The 19,332-nt window shown below is 41.0% G+C and overlaps 1 long non-coding RNA gene across 1 annotated transcript; it reads left to right on the forward strand.

Moving 5' to 3' along the window:
• Window positions 1-453: 453 nt before the first annotated feature.
• On the forward strand, window positions 454-850 carry LOC108986117. Its single transcript, XR_004800845.1, has 3 exons — window positions 454-473; window positions 588-662; window positions 805-850. It is a non-coding gene; the product is annotated as an uncharacterized LOC108986117 (long non-coding RNA).
• The last annotated feature ends 18,482 nt before the right edge of the window (window positions 851-19,332 follow it).

Raw genomic sequence — 19,332 nt, forward strand, 5'->3', positions numbered from 1 at the left:
AACAAACAATGAGAATCTTGATAAATGCAAAATATACGTTCTACCTACCTAGTCATCATGTAGTTAATTAGTAGTATATAAATATCATGAAAGTTCGGCTACTTAATGCTAGCTTTATTTTTTATTTTTTAACTTCTGATATTAACGTCTGTATGAGCTAGCTAGCTAGCTACGGATCATCAGATCAAGTAATTAATAAGATTAAATTAAAAAAGCCAATTCATCTAAAAAAAATGTAGTAAAAGTTATCAAATGAATATATATAGTTTTAATTAATATTATGCTTATTATATATATATATATATATTAATAAGCAGCTAGTACTACTACTCGATGGTACGTGCATGCAATTGCATGACTAATATCATTAATATTATAAATCAGTTCCCAATCGATTCAGATTTACAAGGCAAACCACATTTGGAAGGCGGCACATGAGTTCTTGTACGTTCACACCGTTTCAGCTCTGGATTGTGAGTTGTTGCATACCCAGCTATTATAAGCTAAAAATGCCTTTTATATAGTCTGTGTCTGAGTGCGTGCTAGCTAGTTTGGATATAATTGATTCATGTGGTTTAGTTATGCAGAAATGTTTCTTCAGACAATTCTTCCATTCCGTAGCAAAAGTTGATTATCTCACTTTGAGACATGGTTTCATCTCGGTAAGTACCTAATTATATATATATATATCATGTATATAAATATATAGCTTTCAGCTTTGTGTTCCTGATTTTATAAACTACTGCTATATATATGTAAACGTACAGTTTTGGACCATAATTAATATACCGATCATGTACTCAGGCTCACCTGTCGGCCAGTAACAACTTCGATTTCCGAAAATATATAAGGGAAAAAACAAACAATGAGAATCTTTATAAATGCAAAATAACCAGGAAAAGGCAATGAAAATGCTAATGAGTCACAACGGTCTGTTTGCTTCTAATGAACAATGATTGAGATTAAAATCAAAAGTTATTCAACCTACCATAACTAAGTTTGTACTTCCAACAAGAGAACAAATATGATATGAATTTTGAGTGAGCCTTTTGAATGAATGCCTCAAAATTAGTTTGGTTCAGAAAATTTTTTAAAAAAAGAAATCCACATCATTTAAGTTCGGAGAGAATAAAACCAATAAAAACTTTTCGGTATTTCATACAGCATAAATAATGCCACATTTGATTTCCAGACAAAAATACTTTTTGAACAAAAAACAAGCTAGAACTCAATATTTTAGCATCTACCACATTTATATTTCTTTCTTTCATCACACTAAACCCCAAGAAAACAGCAATGCAGCATTCAAACTGCCAAACCTTCATTTCCTTCTCATTATCTCTACTTTGATGAAAAGCATACACAAATAGCAAGAAAGATCATTAATTTCAGATCTTACAAATAGCATGAAAGATCACTAATTTCAAAAATAAGAGAGTAGGAAACATACACATGATAATGAGAATAAAAGCCTCAACACTAGTTTGGTTCAAAAACCTTTTTTAAAAATCAAATCCACATCATTCAAGTCTTGAGAAATACAACTGATAAAATTTTTCTAATATTTAGAACATGAATGATAAAACATTTGATTCGTAGACAAAAATAGCCTTTGAACAAAACAGAAACCAGAGGTGAAAAACCTTAGCATCTATCACATTTAGTCTTATTTTTCGCATCATATAAAATCTCAAGAAAACATCAATGTAACATTCAAAATATGAAATATTCATTCCCTTCGCATTACATCCACTTTCTCGAAAAGCATATCTAAAATCAAGAAAGATCACTAATTTCAAATCCTACACTTTATACAGTATTCTTACTTGTCCAGAAAAGTCCTGGCTGCTAAACTATTGTTCAATTCCATCGGTAATCAAATATATTCTTATAATGATATATATATATATATATATATATATATATATATACACTTTCTAAATACATATTCATGGAAGTGTTTATAATATATCATCATCATGCACAATTTTAACAGACAGAAACTTCAGGGCTGTGAGATAGCTTATTTTGGACACCGAAATAACTTGCATGACTTTATAACACTAGCAGCCTAGCTAGAGGATTGATTATCAGACCAACAAAAATCAATTTAATTTATTTCCTGGTTGGACATGTATATAATATATATATATATATATGTATCTATGGTGTGCAAATTAAAAATATCACCCAAAAATTACTAACTATTAACGCCCCACATCAACACCTACACAAAATGCAAATTTAAAGGTGGCATTTTCGTGCAAAAAGCATCAAGCTTCCTGACCCAAACAGATGGAAATTAGTCTACAAGAAAAATGCACCGATTGTTGTAAAGCAACCAGTCTACATATGAAGGTGGAGAGATAGAGAAATTACCCCAAGCAATACCTCTGTTCACTAAAGGAATTCACTCCAAGAGTCTTGGTGGAATATGCTTGCCCTCTGATACTTGATTCCAGAAGAACTACTCCAAAAATTACGACCCTCGCTTCTGTGGGGAAGAAAAATGAAGTGGAGGTCAGAGGCGCAGAAGCTTTGGGGCGTATTTGAAAATGGAGATGAAGTCGTGTGTGTGAAGTGGGTGGATTTAATTGCAGGTAGCCGAACTGGGGAAGAACGTGGAAGCAGCGAGGAAGAACGGAGATGATTTTAGAAATGGGTAAGGCTCGGGACGGGAGGGAAAGGGGGAAATAAATTAGATTTCGCGCCCAGAGCTATCCCGTCGATTTCATGTCGCTACAACATGTGATTTTATATCCCGGCGATTGTTTTCGCAGCTAAAATCTATTAAATCGCTGCAATTGTTGCATTTGGCCCGGCCCGTATTTTTAATGAGGATTGGATTTTAAAACCTGCGGCGAGTTTTTAATCGCTGGCAAAAATTACATATAGCGGCGATTTATTTTGCAGCAGATAGAAAATCGCTGCTATAAGGCCTATTTCTTGTAGTGTATATATATGATCATTATGTTCAGGCACAAAATCATACCATGTAGTTAATTTCTAGTTTCTCACATGCACTATCGACGCATTCAATCGAACAAGACAATTAGTCCTTGTTTCATCACAATTTTGATGGCTATAAATTAAGATCAACTCGTTTGTCTACTCCTCGTACACCTTGTTTAGCACATACAAATCTTCTCAAATTGTAACTTGTCCATCTTTCTCACTTTAATTTATAAACTACTTCTTAACATCCAAACCCATTTGTTTTCCATATTTTCCCACCGTTGATATGCCTCATATAATGTATTAAATTGCATCCCAATATGAGGTGGGCGTCCATGTTTTGAGATTATGCGTCCATACTATCCATGCCACCCTTAACAAATTAAAGACGTTCATATCATATCTAGTAAATTACATACGAAAAATATTCAAATAAAATAACTCGAGTAAACTAATGTTGTGATTTCAATGTGTAGACTATTTAACTAGCTAGGCTGATAAAAGTACAACAAAGATTATTAAACTAATCCCATCAAGCATGTTACCCTCAGACTGGTGGCTAGATAAGGTTGTGAACTGTTCATTGGATGACTTACTTCGTATCTTGGTAGGCGATCACTTGAAGACTTTTGGGACGAAGTAGTTATCAGATAGTGGTTGCTTATAATTAGTTTATGAAGATTTGATAACTTAGATTGAGATGCACAAAGCAACCAGTGATCATTTGGAGACATCGAATGCATAGTACATGATAACTGTAGTTAAAAAGAAGAGTCAGGTTGTAGGGTTTGAATTAATTTTATGAAATTAGTATTTCTTATCTGCACGTTCGAATGTAAAGTAAAAACGTTGAAATGTTGGTTCACATTCGAACCAACGTTCGAATGTGAATACATAAAATTGTATAGTAAGATTCGAACGTAGGCCTCTACATTCGAACGTATTGACCCTCAAACGAACAAAACGTTCGAATGATTAAACGATTAACGTTCGAACAAACCTCCGAACTTACAACTTGCATTTGAACGCTCATTCGTTTACATTCGAATGTTAAACCCGTTACGTTTGAACATTGGTCCACTAACGTTCGAACGAAAATTCGAACGTTTATTATAATTAACGTTCGAACGTAAATATGAAACGTTCCAACTATAATTAACAAACGTCAACTTCTCTGATTCGAACGCCAATCGTTCGGGTTACCATTCGAACGTTCAATTGGACATCTGAACATTACTTTCTGTGACAATTCTCGACTGTCACAAAAAATGGAATGTTTGAACATTCAACCAAATGAAACACCTCCAGCCGTCACTAAAAATATTTTTAGTGACGGTTCAACAGTAAACCGTCACCAATTATTTTCTGTGATGCACATTAGGTGACGGTCGTGGTGACGATTTTATCTTTAGTGACGTTTTGATAATTTTTGGTGATAGATTCTTCTGTCACAAAAGACAAATTCTGTTGTAGTGGAAGTAGTTTTTAGATTTTGGTTGTTTATAATTAGCCAACAAACAAGAGCACAAGATTCAATCCGTATAATATATGGGTACAATCCGTGCTCACCACACGCTTTGGCTGCTAATTTTGATTTGAAGACTCTGAATGTTCAAGCTGATGAAGATTTGATAGCTTAGATTGAGATGCACCATTGATCATTTGGAGACATCGAATGCATAGTACATGATAACTGTAGTTAAAAAGAAGAGTCAGGTAATAGGGTTTTAATTAGTTGGAGCTAGATTTTGTATGGGGTATGCTAACCAAAGATAGATTTCAAGTGGGTGAGTACGAGAAGTTAGTATCAATAAATATTGGGCTCATGGATCGAGATTGTGAAAAAGATTAACTAATGTCTATAGGCTGAAACGTCCTAGCCATATTAAGCGATCTAATTAAGGGGTTGTTTGAGATTGCTTTAGGTTCTCTTGAAAAGTATTTAAAAAGTTTTAAAAGTTCTTTAACGAAAAAATTAACTTGTTTGAATGTTATATATTAAAGTACTTTTTAATTTTAAATAAGTTAAAAAGTATATTTGAAGAAAATCATCATTTTGATATTTTTCTTCAAACATACTTTTGCGAAAAATTTAGAATGTAGTTCAAAATTTTAAAAATACTGTCAATGAATGAAAATACTCGTACAATTTTTAGATAATTACATTTTTCAAATATTTAAAGATATGGTCATATTGTTTAAAAAAAATCAAATGATCATCATTTCTACTTTAGAAAACACTTTTCTTTTTTTAATTTATTTCCAAACAAATATAATATGTTTGAAAGTATTTTAAATATATAATTACCAAACAATAAAAATTTTTTAATAGTAAACTTATTACTTAAGCTATAAGTTATAAACCTGTTAGTTATATTTCCCACCGCAATTCCAAACATGCTTTAACACTTTAATGTTAAGCATTTGGTTCCTTGTATTTGCTAATGATAATTTGAGGATAATGTGAATTAGAGGGAGAATTTTTTCCAACCTCGGAGGATGATTTAGATTGCATTACCATGAGTATATTGTGGGACTTGAAAGTCACAAGAACAGTGTGAAGAGAAAAAAGACACATAAGGAAGGGAATAAGTGTCAAAACCTCAAGAAAAGTGGCCTATGGCCAAGCTGCCCATGTAATTGACATGCCAGGATAGCCCCCTGACACTACCATTGACACACCTGGACAGCCCCACAACCAGCCCACATGCATGTCATGGCCCATGCCTTGACACGCACAAGGTGCCAAGCGAGGCTATTGGTCGCGCGCAGCCCAGAATGCGCATGCCCAACAAGGTCAGCGATGTGGCGCCCCCGACCCCCATGTAAGGAAACACAGGAATCGAGACGCCAGGATGATGACAACACGGTCACACATCCCAACGAAGTGCCAGTGTGTGTACATGCAACGGTGTACAAATAAACTAACGCAGCGGATAGTCAACTAAGTACCAGAGTTTAAAATACAACTAAACATCAGTAGAGGTTTAAAAGCAGTTATACAGTCATCCCAAAATAAAGTTTAACACATGTCCCAAAATACAATGAGAAAAATAAAATAATAAAGCCAGTGATCCCAGATCACTCCTCCGGCGGACCCGTCTCCTCAGGCTCGCCCTCCTCCTCCTCATCTGCATCAAAATCTGTGTTACCACAGAATGGTACCGCAGGTAAGTATAACCCAAATAATCCTCAGGAAATAAATGCATTTAATGCAACCAACATGCATGCATATGATGAAATGTGCATTTTTCCTCAAAACATCATTTTCCCCGAAAATGATAATTTTCCAACACACGCCAAAATTCCATTTGGCCCAAAAATAATCCGTAAAACATTTTCCCAGAAAATGATTTACACAAAATCCAACACACTATTTTCCCAGAAAATAGCCATTTAATCCGTTATCACCCTATGCACCATGGTCTCCCCTAGGGACCATCCGCACGTCCTGGCTTCGTAGCGATGCCCAGTTCCGCGCCCAGCTCGTACATGGCCAGACATCCTCTAGTCCCCGCCAGCAGAAGGACCACAGAGTCGGCACGAATCTCTTGTCCGATCCCATTGTTGCCCGGCGACAATCCAAGGGACGTTACTCAGTTTATTCCGCTCCCGAGTAACCAGAGGAGCTCCACCGAGATAATGCCCCATCTCGGCTTGGGGTCGTGATACACACCCACCCAAAAATATTCTCACATAAAATCATAACTTTCCAAATCACACATGAGCATGAATGCAATACACGAAAACCCAGTTTTCTTTACAAACATGATCATGCATGAAATAATGAAATGCACATGTACCAACACCAATCCAACGTCCATCAATAACCAGTCCCATCAAATCCAATCAAACAACTCATCAACAACCAATAACCAATTCAACTAAACCAACCAAACAACTCCAATCACAAATCTATCCGACCCCCGTACTCCTCGGACTTAGTCCGGCAAAACCAATCAACAGTTCAAGTACAATGAAATGCGTTAGTGCAAAAATACATTAAATTCACAAGAATTCTTTGGAGAAATACTTACAGTGCAATATAGCAATTTCCGAAGGATCACGAAGTTGAAAAAGGCGACGTCTGAGCAACACCACAGTGTAAAATACACTGTGGCTGTGGGTCACAATTACCAACTTTTCAACGGAGACAAACGAAGACCCAAAAATGATAGGGTAGGGCCTAGGGAGGTCGGTGACCAATGGTGGTGGTGGTTTGCCGTGGGTGGCGGCGCAAGGGGTGTTTTTAGGCCAAAAATGCCGAATCGGAGATGGGCTTGGTTGTGCTTCACCGGTGACGGATCGGAGCCGGGGTTGGGTCCATTGGGTTGCCAAGAGGTCGGGAATGATGTGGTAGGAAGATGGTGGCCGGAGGTGGTGCGACGACGGCGCTGGAGCGAAAGTGACGCCGCAGCTTGAAGGGCTGCTTGGAGGAGAACGGTGGCGCGGATGGAAGTGAGGTTGGTGGGGTGAGGTCACCGGCGGCAGGGGAACCGAATGGGGTGGGCAGTGTCGACCACGGCGGCGGGCTGGGGAAGTGGACGGACGCACGGGGAGAGAGAGAGGGAGGGGCTCGCGCGGGGAAGAAGGAAACCGAAGGAGAAATAAGGGGAAAAAGAAAAGAAAGGGAAAAGAAAAGGAGGAAAAGAAAAATAGAGGGAAAAGAAATGAGGTGCAATCCTCATAACTTGGGTCACAAAATTGATCCAACGGAAACGATTTTAAAACCACAAGTTAAATAAAATAATTTAAACGTAATGGTAAAGTCAAATTGAAATAATTAAATCCCACAGTAATTAATTTAAATATTAAAATCAATTTAAATGCATAACAATAATTAAATATTAAGAAAGCACAATAAAATAATTTTCACCAAATTAAAATCATAGAAATAAACTTACTATAAATCCAACCAATTTTAAAATAAGAGGATAAATTTTTGAATAAATAAAAATAATCCTTCAGTAAAATTACACTAAAATACGGGGTGTTACATCCTCCCCCCCTTAAATAAAATTTCGTCCTTGAAATTAGCAAGGTCAAATATTAAGCTAAGACAGGATTAAGATTTAACTAAGAGCAGACTTAGAACATACCGTCCAGATTAATCGAATAAATATGGATATTGCTCTCTCATATCAGCTTCTCTTTCCCATGAAAAATCTTAAGCCAACGGATCACCCCATGACACCTTCACCAAAGGTATTGTCTTAGACCTTAATCTTTGTTCCTTCCAATCCACAATCTGTGTCGAGGCAACTTCATAAGTAAGGTTAGGCTGCAGTTGAATGCGTTCAGGGTCAACAAAACGTGGCTCTTGCTGTCCAAAACTCTTCTTCAACGAAGATACATGAAACACATCATGAACATCTCCAAAATAATCCGGCAAGGCAACTCTATAAGCAACAAGCCCACCCTTCTCTACGATCTGAAAAGGGCCAACATATCTTGGACTAAACTTTCATTTCTTACCAAAGCGCTTAACGCCTTTCATAGGAGAGACTTTAAGATAAACCCAATCACCTACTTCAAAGGATAAGTCTCTTCTTCTTGTATCTGCATAACTCTTCTGGCGACTTTGCGCTTCAGCCATTTTCTTTCTTATAAGCTGAACTTGATCTTTCATTTCTTGAATTATCTCAGGCCCAATTACTTTACTCTCGCCCACTTCATCCCAACACAAAGGCAATCTACACTTCCTTCCATACAAAGCTTCATACGGAGCCATCTGAATGGAGGAATGAAAACTATTATTATAAGAGAACTCAATAAGCGGTAAGTGATTCTCCCAACTTCCTTGGAATTCCATGACACAAGACCGCAACATATCTTCCAAAGTCTGAATAGTACGCTCTGATTGACCGTCTATTTGAGGGTGATATGCAGTACTAAACTTCAACTTAGTACCTATAGCTGCCTGCAAACTCTTCCAAAAACGGGATGTGAACCGCGGATCCCGATCCGACACGATACTCTTGGGCACTCCATGCAAACGCACTATCTCCATGACATATAACCGAGTCAACTTACCCAAAGAGTCAGTATTATTAATAGGCAAGAAATGAGCACTCTTGGTCAACCGATCCACAATCACCCAAATTGAGTTCTTCCCACTAGGAGTCCTCGGCAAACCCACAACAAAATCCATAGAAATATCATCCCACTTCCACTTAGGAATAGGGAGAGGTTGAAGTCTACCGGTAGGTCTTTGATGCTCAGCCTTCACTTGACGGTACGTGTCACATTTCTCAATAAACAAAGCGATGTCCAACTTCATTCCTTCCCACCAGAAATTTCTCTTTAAATCTCTATACATCTTTGTGCTTCCTGGATGAACTGAATAAGGAGCCGCATGAGCTTCTGCCAAAATCCGCTCTTTAAATTCAGAGTCTCGAGGAATCACTCTACGGTCCCGAAACCGAAGAATACCATCCTTATCCAAGCTGTAATGCAAGGGTCCTCTAGACTTCCTGACTCTTTTCCTGATAGCTAACAACTTAGGATCCCTTCTTTGAAGAGTCTTCAATTCTTCAAAATCCACTACTCGGACATCCAAAACTGAAGATAATAATTCCTCTTGCTGTGAACTCTCGATAAGAAGTCTCCTCATTCCACAAAGGAGAGAGTCCAAATCTGATGACTCTGCTTCATTCACTTGTTGAGACTTTCTACTCAAAGCATCAGCGACTAGATTTGCCTTTCCTAGATGGTACTTGATCTCACATTGATAGTCGCTAATTAGCTCTAACCACCATCTCTGCCTCATATTGAGATTCTTTTGAGTAAACAGATGTTTCAAGCTCTTATGGTCAGTATAAACTTCACAGGCTTCGCCATACAAATAATGCCGCCAAATCTTAAGCGCAAAAACTATTGCCGCCAACTCCAAATCATGTGTGGGATAATTCCTTTCATGAACTTTCAGCTGACGAGATGCATAAGCTACAACCCGTCCCTCTTGCATAAGAACGCATCCCAACCCGAATTTGGATGCATCACTGAAAATCACAAACGGCTTGTGTGGCTCCGGAAGTGCCAAAACAGGTGTCGTTGTCAATCTTCTCTTCAACGCTTGAAAACTTCTCTCACATTTGTCAGACCATACAAACTCAACATTCTTCCTTGTCAAGGCAGTGAGAGGTCCTGATAGCTGAGAAAAATCTTCCACGAATCTTCGATAGTAGCCAGCAAGTCCCAAGAAACTTCGTATCTCACGAACTGTTGAAGGGCGAGGCCATGACAAAACAGCTTCCACTTTACTAGGATCTACAGCCACCCCTTCTTGGGAAATCACATGCCCAAGAAACTTAACTTCTTCTAACCAGAATTCACACTTGCTTAGCTTAGCATACAACTGATGCTCTCTTAATTTCCCAAGTGCTAGACGAAGGTGACAAGCATGCTCCTCCAAGTCTCGAGAATAAATCAGAATGTCATCGAGAAATACCACCACAAAAGAATCCAAAAAAGGTCGAAACACCCGATTCATTAAATCCATAAAAGCGGCAGGAGCATTCGCTAACCCAAAAGACATCAGTTTAAATTCATAATGCCCATACCTCGTTCTGAAAGCAGTCTTGGGCACATCCTTATCCCTTATCCTCAGCTGATGGTACCCTGATCTCAAGTCAATCTTCGAAAAGACAGCTGCTCCCTGAAGTTGGTCAAACAAATCATCAATCCTAGGTAGAGGATACTTGTTCTTAATAGTCACCTTGTTAAGCTCCCGATAATCTATACACATTCTGAGCGTACCATCTTTCTTCTTGACAAACAATACGGGCACTCCCCACGGCGAAGAACTCGGCTGAATAAATCCCTTGTCGACCAATTCTTGTAATTGAGTTTTCAACTCTTTTAACTCCGCCGGTGCCATGCGGTAAGGAGCCTTATGCACAGGAGCCGCCCCAAGTTCCAGATCAATAACAAATTCCATATCACGAATGGGAGGCAATCCAGGTAACTCATCCACGAACACATCGGGAAATTCTTCCACCACTGGAATATCCACTAAAGATTTCTTCTCAGATGGTGTAGACACGACTTGAACCAAAAAAGCATCCGCCCCACAAGCTATATCTCTCTTAGCTTGAATTGCTGATATAATTGATGGTCTTGCCTTTAACTTACTTCCCACGAATTCTAAATAATCCTCATCCGAGAGTTGAAAACCAATTACTCGTCTTCTACAATCAATATTCGCAGAATAGCGATACAACCAATCCATACCCAAAATTATATCAAAACCAAGCAACTTGAATACAATCAAATCTGCATCCAGTGTCCTTCCACCAAAATCCAAAGGACAACCCAAAGCAACCTTGGAGCAACACACAATCTCGCCATTGGGAAGAGCCACAACTAAGGATTGTGGTAGAGGTTTTATAACCAAATTGCACATTCGTGCAAACGTGGCAGACACAAACGATTGGGACGCCCCAGAATCAAACAAAGTACATGCATAAAAATCATATAGACGAACTCTTCCTGAGGCAACACGACCACCAGAAAAATTGAAAAAACCCAACCACACCAAACATTAAATCGAAATAAAAACAACTAAATGCATACCAGTAATCACCCAAGCGTCGTGGGTCTCTAGAGCCTCATAGTCCACATCACCAGGAGCCACTGCATAAACCCGGGCTTGAACCAATTGTCTCTGGCTGCCCCTTCCACCTCGTCGACCTCCTCGCGCTCCTTGCCCTCCTTGAACTAGACTAGGACACTCCCGAGCAAAGTGACCCGGCTGGCCACATCTATAACACTGAATTCCCCTTTGACCGCAGTCGCCCTCATGGGCTCTACTGCATCTAGGGCACACTGGAGTCCGGCCTCCTGCACGAACACCGGAGGTTGTCTGTGAACGGGCCCCGGTCCTCTGAACAAACTTCTGTGGCGATCCAGAACTACTTCCTTCACCAAGATAACTCCGCCTCTTCTGACCAGGAGGGGAGCCTACTCCAAAACTATTTTCCCACTCTGCAATGCTAGCCAAATCCACTAACTTCTGAAATTCCATAATCTGAAGACAAGCCACATGTCTGCGTATTTCTGGGCGCAGACCCTCCAAGAAACGCTCAACCTGCAATTCTTCAGTAGCAATAAGGTGAGGAGCAAACCGTCCAAGCTCCATAAACTTCCTTGCATATTGCTCGACAGTCGTGCCTCCTTGAACCAAATTATTGAACTCTCGAGCCTTTTGTTGTCTCACCGAAACAGGGAAGAATCGATCATCAAATTCTTTCTTAAACCGCTGACAAGACACAGCAGCTAAGGATCCCAACTCCATTTCTAAAAGTGGCCGCTTGGTCTCCCACTAGTTTGCCGCTTCACCTTGCAACATATAGCTTCCATATAAAACCATCTAGGCCTAGGTGCATCCACATACTTCAAATGTTCTTTCCAGATCTTGAATCCACCTCCTAGCTCACATTGGATCCTCCTCCCCAGTAAAGGCAGAAGTCCTATACGTCAGGAACCGCTCATAGGTGCACCCAACTTGGACTGCTCTATTTGGATCTACTTGAGGCGGTCGGAAATTCTGTTGGAGGAACTCCGTCATCCTATTCAACGCTCTCGCCATGGCATAATTTCCATCGCCCCTGGGTAACTCATCCTCGGGCACGTCAGCTTGTCTTCTTGGTCTCACCATATTCCTGTCATAGAGCAATCTCCAACCCCACTTAAATCCAGACAAAACCAAACTCAACCAAAAGCAACACAAAAATACAATAAGATAAAATATAATTAAATAACATCAATTAACATAAAATAAAATAACAATAAACTCATAATATAAAATAAATAACTTAACTTACCATACTAAAAAAAATATTTTAAAATAATAAAACAATTTCTGGTACTATCCTAAGGGACATGTGGTTTTACCTAGAGCCGAATTGCTCAGGTACCACCTGTGGCGCCCCCGACCCCCATGTAAGGAAACACAGGAATCGAGACGCTAGGATGATGACAACACGGTCACACATCCCAACGAAGTGCCAGTGTGTGTACATGCAACGGTGTACAAATAAACTAACGCAACGGATAGTCAACTAAGTACCAGAGTTTAAAATACAACTAAACATCAGTAGAGGTTTAAAAGCAGTTATACAGTCATCCCAAAATAAAGTTTAACACATGTCCCAAAATACAATGAGCAAAATAAAATAATAAAGCCAGTGATCCCATATCACTCCTCGGGCGGAGCTGTCTCCTCAGGCTCGCCCTCCTCCTCCTCATCTGCATCATAATCTGCATTACCACAGAATGGTACCGCAGGTAAGTATAACCCAAATAATCCTAAGGAAATAAATGCACTTAATGCAACCAACATGCATGCATATGATGAAATGTGCATTTTTCCTCAAAACATCATTTTCCCCGAAAATGATAATTTTTCAACACACGCCAAAATCCCATTTGGCCCAAAAATAATCCTTAAAACATTTTTCCAGAAAATGATTTACACAAAATCCAACACACACTATTTTCCCAGAAAATAGCCATTTAATCCATTATTACCCTATGCACCATGGTCTCCCCTAGGGACCATCCGCACGTCCTGGCTTCGTAGCGATGCCCAGTTCCGCGCCCAGCGCGTACATGGCCAGATATCCTCTAGTCCCTGCCAGCAGAAGGACCACGGAGTCGGCACGAATCTCTCGTCCGATCCCATTGTCGCCCGGCGACAATCCAGGGGACGTTACTCAGTTTATTATGCTCCCGAGTAACCAGAGGAGCTCCACCGAGATAATGCCCCATCTCGGCTTGGGGTCGTGATACACACGCATTCAAAAATATTCTTACATAAAATCATAACTTTCCAAATCACACATGAGCATGAATGCAATACACGAAAACCCAGTTTTCTTTACAATCATGATCATGCATGAAATAGTGAAATGCACATGTACCAACACCAATCCAACGTCCATCAATATCCAGTCCCATCAAATCCAATCAAACAACTCATCAACAACCAATAACCAATTCAACTAAACCAACCAAACAACTCCAATCACAAATCTATCTGACCCCCGTACTCCTCGAACTCAGTCCGGCAAAACCAATCAACAGTTCAAGTACAGTGAAATGCGTTAGTACAAAAATACATTAAATTCACAAGAATTCTTTGGAGAAATATTTACAGTGCAATATAGCAATTTCCGAAGGATCACGATGTTGAAAAAGGCGACGTCTGAGCAACACCACAGTGTAAAATACACTGTGGCCGTGGGTCACAATTACCAACTTTTCAACGGAGACAAACAAAGACCCAAAAATGATAGGGTAGGGCCTAGGGAGGTCGGTGAAGCCAATGGTGGTGGTGGTTTGCCGTGGGTGGCGGCGCAAGGGGTGTTTTTAGGCCAAAAATGTCGAAATCGGAGATGGGCTTGGTTGTGCTTCACCGGTGACGGATCGGAGCCGGGGTTGGGTCCATTGGGTTGCCAAGAGGTCGGGAATGATGTGGTAGGAAGATGGTGGCCGGAGGTGGTGCGACGGCGGCGCTGGAGTGAAAGTGACGCCGCGGCTTGAAGGGCTGCTTGGAGGAGAACGGTGGTGCGGATGGAAGTGAGGTTGGTGGGGTGAGGTCGCCGGCGGCAGGGGAACCGAATGGGGTGGGCGGTGTCGACCACGGCGGCTCGACGGCGGCGGGCTGGGGAAGTGGACGGATGCACGGGGAGAGAGAGAGGGAGGGGCTCGCGCGGGGAAGAAGGAAACCGAAGGAGAAATAAGGGGAAAAAGAAAAGAAAGGGAAAAGAAAAGGACGAAAAGAAAAATAGAGGGAAAAGAAATGAGGTCCAATCCTCATAACTTGGGTCACAAAATTGATCCAATGGAAACGATTTTAAAACCACAAGTTAAATAAAATAATTTAAACGTAATGGTAAAGTCAAATTGAAATAATTAAATCCCACAGTAATTAATTTAAATATTAAAAGCAATTTAAATGCATAACAATAATTAAATATTAAGAAAGCACAATAAAATAATTTTCACCAAATTAAAATCATAGAAATAAACTTACTATAAATCTAACCAATTTTAAAATAAGAGGATAAATTTTTCAATAAATAAAAATAATCCTTCAGTAAAAATACACTAAAATACGGGGTGTTACAAGCGAGGTTAGTGACTGCGCGTAGCCCAGCACATGGCCCAGCATGCGCACGCCCAACGCGCAGCCCAGCATGCTCACGCCTAGTGCGCAGCCCATGCGCCCGCTTAGGGCGCAGCCCATGCGTACACCCTTGCCTAGGCCACACCGCACAATATGCGCATGCCCAATGCGCGCACACACAGTCCAGGCCACGTCAATGCCCAAGCCCCTGCCTGGGCCATGCAATGCCATCAGCAGTAGCAGCCGCACAATCCAGACCATGCCAACGCCTAGGCCCCTGCCTGGGCCTTGTCAAGACGCAGTGGCAGCAACAGGCCAACGCCTAGTGCCCATGCTTGGGTCGTGCCATGACCAGCTCCCACTCTAGCCAGGCCAACTAGACCACGACCCATGCTATGGGCCAACCTAGGCCACCATGGGCCAATGCATGCCAAGGGCCAACGTGTGGCCCACCCAAGGCCTTGTTTGCATGAAGCCATTTTAGGGTTTCCATTTATGTCTTTACTATAAATAAGGCACTTAGCCATTTCATTTGTACCTTTTGAAAAATTTCTTTTGTGAACACTTGTTATTGTTCTTGAGGCCTATTTCGGTGCCATTGCACTTGGGCTCTTTTGGGTGCAATTTGTGAATCCCAACAAGAGGTTACCACCTTGCAATTCGTGAATAGGAGTGATTCCATTTAAACAATTTTTGAGTATTTACCATTCCATTTCTTGTCTTCCAATGTGATTCATTATTTTGGTTTACATGTTCATATATTTTCTTGAGTTTTCTCAATAAAAAAACACAAGTTAATCCTCCTCCATGCCAAGGCCAATTCTCCATAATTCCACTTTCCATAATTAGCCTTCATCCATTCCCACAAACCCTAGCCGAAACCATCAAGAGTCCTAAAAGGTAATTCCTACCTTTTAGGAATCATTGACTTATCTCCAAATCCAATCCCTTGACTTATCTCCAAATCCAATCCCTTGACTTAAGGAAGTCCATTCCATATTTCATTCCTTAAACCTCTCAATCCCTAAAATCTCTCAAGTCAACCAAGCCTTCTTCAAATTGCCAAAACCAAAACACTGAACTTCCTAATTTAGATCCTACATTTTAGTGATCCTGATATCCATCTTCCAATTACTCCAAACTCTATCCAAACCCCAAATCATGCCAACCCTAATTTCCACTACCCTAAACACGTGATTGCCCTAGCCATCGAAACCCTAATCTCACTTCACCCATCCAACCCTAGCCCACTCCAATCGGGGCCACCCTCAAGGACAAGCTCAAGCTGTGCCACATTGCACCATATTCATCAAAACACTTAGATAAATCCTACTACATCATCATCATCATCACTTCCATCACTCAAACACTAAACCTTCATCAACCTAGGGACCCTTCATTGCCATGCAAGTCAAGGCCAAGCAAGTTGGCAAGGCACACTCGGTCATCACAAGGACAAGGTGAGCTCGTGGACCTTAGTGTTTAGGGACTAAACCGAGGTTCCTAACATTAATTGATGCTTTCATTGAGAGAGCCGTATTGCTTGGTGTTCTAGAGAAGTGCTCACTTCTCTTCGAGGTAAACAACGTGTTAACTTGATCTCTTGATTGGATTGGGGAATCCCTCTTGGATTCAATTTATTTTTTGTATTGTGTTGTGAACTGAAGTTTGAGGGTTAAGGTAGAGGACGAACTAATGTGACTTGAAGGGAACGACTAGCCTTGGAGGTGGGGGATCTATGGTTGGACAAACTTTTACAAGAGGGGTCGACCAGCCTTAAAGGTGGGGGACCCAAGGTTGGAGTTGTGAAGCCGTGAACAAGCTTCCAAGCAAGCCAAGTTGCTGTCCAAAGTTGCCGTGTGAATAAGCCTCAGTTTGCAAGGTAAGTGTGCTGAAATTTTAGTTTGCAAGCACCGTTGAAGATTATGTTGTTGCAAGAGTTGAAGAATCATGCACCGAGAAGTGCTAGAAGCCGAAGGGCAAGGTGGTTCCAACCAGGAATGCCTTAAGGTCTTGGAAGGGCATGCCACAAGGTTTACCAACATCCTTGACGAGGTCACCACTACAATGGCCGAGTTAAGGATGGCCTTGAATGCCACTTGCTGAGGGAGTGAAGAAAAGCACCGTTCCATGGAAGCCATGAGAAGAGAAACTAATGTGAGTGTTGAGAGGCTCGAAAGAAGATTTGTTGAGGGGAATGACCATGGGCCACATCCCAATGGGTAAAGGCATGAGACCTTTGTTGATGGTGCCAAGACTAGTGTCACGGGTTCTATGCGTGAGCCACCATCTCAAGTGGTTGTAGAGAGATGGATCCATGATGAAGGGAACCGCATTAGGAGTCCGAGTTTGGGATTTCAAGATGTGAGGTTTGAGTCACCTCGACATGAAGAAGAAGATGTTGAGTATGAGCATGAGCATGAGCATGAGCATGAGCAAGAGAGGCCGAATGGCCATGGTGACCATTTTGAGAGAAGACATAATCACCATGAGAGAGATAGAGGCCATCGGGGTCGAAGACATGAAGATGATCACTATGAGGAAAGAAGGGGAAACCAGGCTTATGATCGGGGACCTAAGAGGTCGAAGGTGGATTTTTCCAAGTTCAATGGGGGAGATCCATATGAGTGGTTGGATAAAGTGGGCCACTACTTCCGTGTGTATGAGGTGCCAACCTTTGAGAAGGAATTCATGATGCAATTTGGCCCATCCCCAATCATCAACCATCATGGCCAACTTGATAAGTTGAAGCAAGAGGGGAAAGTGCACAATTACATAGATGACTTTCAGCCATTCTAAACATTGGTGAGGGGTTGGTTGGAATAGGCCCTTGTGGGCATGTTTGTTGATGGTTTGAAGTCTTGGTTAGCCAAGGATGAAGCAATCTACCAAGTTTCAAGAAGTCATGAGGATGACGGAGATCCTAGAAAAGAGCACTCATGTGGAGAGATGCCAATCCAAGGACATGGGGAGCAAGTTCTCTAAACCATTGTAAACCAAAGCTCATTGGAAATGTAAGGAGGAAATGAGGAGTGCTTCAAAGTCCAAACCTTATGAAGTAAAAAAATTATCTAGAGAGGAAGTGCAAGAGAGAATCAAGAAGGGCCTATGCTTCAAATGTGGAGAAAAATGGAGCAAAGAACACAAGTGTAGATTCGGGTAAGATTATGTCTTGATTGGTGAGGGAGTAAGTGAAGATGAAGATGATGGCCATGTTGAATCATCCAGTGAGGAGTCCGAGCATGAGAGGGCCGAATCTAGTGATCCACTAGAGGAGGGCAAATTGTCTTTGAATGCTATGTCTGGGATCCAAAGGCCCACTTCCATGAGGGTGATGGCATGGGTTGGGAAGTTTGAAGTAATCTTGTTGGTAGATAGTGACTCTACCCATAATTTCATCAACTCCAACATTGTCACCAAGGTTGGGTTGAAGCTGAGTGCCATAGAGCCATTTGAGGTGAAAGTAGCAAACAGGGACAAGCTAAGATGTGAGGGACTTGTGAAAGAAGTAAGAATGAACATACAAGGTGTGAGGATTGTGGCCGATCTTCATGTTTATTCACTTGTTGGTCTTGATGTGGTCTTGGGCAATGCATGGCTCAAGGGCTTTGGTAGAGTGATACATGACTACCACAACATGACCATGAAATTCAAGCTTGGGTCTAAGAAGAGATTGTGGACCGCTTTAACATCAAAAGTGGTCAAGTCTTTTGAGGCCATAATGTTTGAGAAGTTGTGCAAGGGTGGAGCTCATTGCTTTGCCATTATGGTTGTTGATGAAGACTTAGTGTGCAAGATGGAGAAGAATGAATAAAAGGGCAACAAGGATGAATTGATGGGGCTGCCCAAAGAGGTTAGAGACATCTTGGAGGACCATAGAGGGGTTCTAGAGGTGCGCACTACATTTTCGCCTTCTAGGCTCTTTGACCATCGCATTGTGTCAGTGGATGAAAAGAAACCAGTGAATGTTCCTCCCTACCATTATGCTCATTTCCAAAAGGGAGATATTGAAAGGCAAGTAGATGAGATGTTGAAGAATGGTTTGATAAAACCAAGCACTAACCCATGCTCTTCACCGGTGTTGCTAGTGAGGAAGAAGGATAGGTCATGAAGGTTTTGCATGGATTATAGGGCTTTGAATGAGGCCACGGTCAAAGATAGATTCCTATCCCCACGGTTGATGAAATGCTTGATGAGCTACATGGGGCAAGAGTCTTTTCCAAGCTTGATCTAAGGGCATCATCAAA

The sequence above is a fragment of the Juglans regia genome, chromosome 2, assembly GCF_001411555.2.
Source record: "Juglans regia cultivar Chandler chromosome 2, Walnut 2.0, whole genome shotgun sequence".
NCBI lineage: Eukaryota > Viridiplantae > Streptophyta > Magnoliopsida > Fagales > Juglandaceae > Juglans > Juglans regia.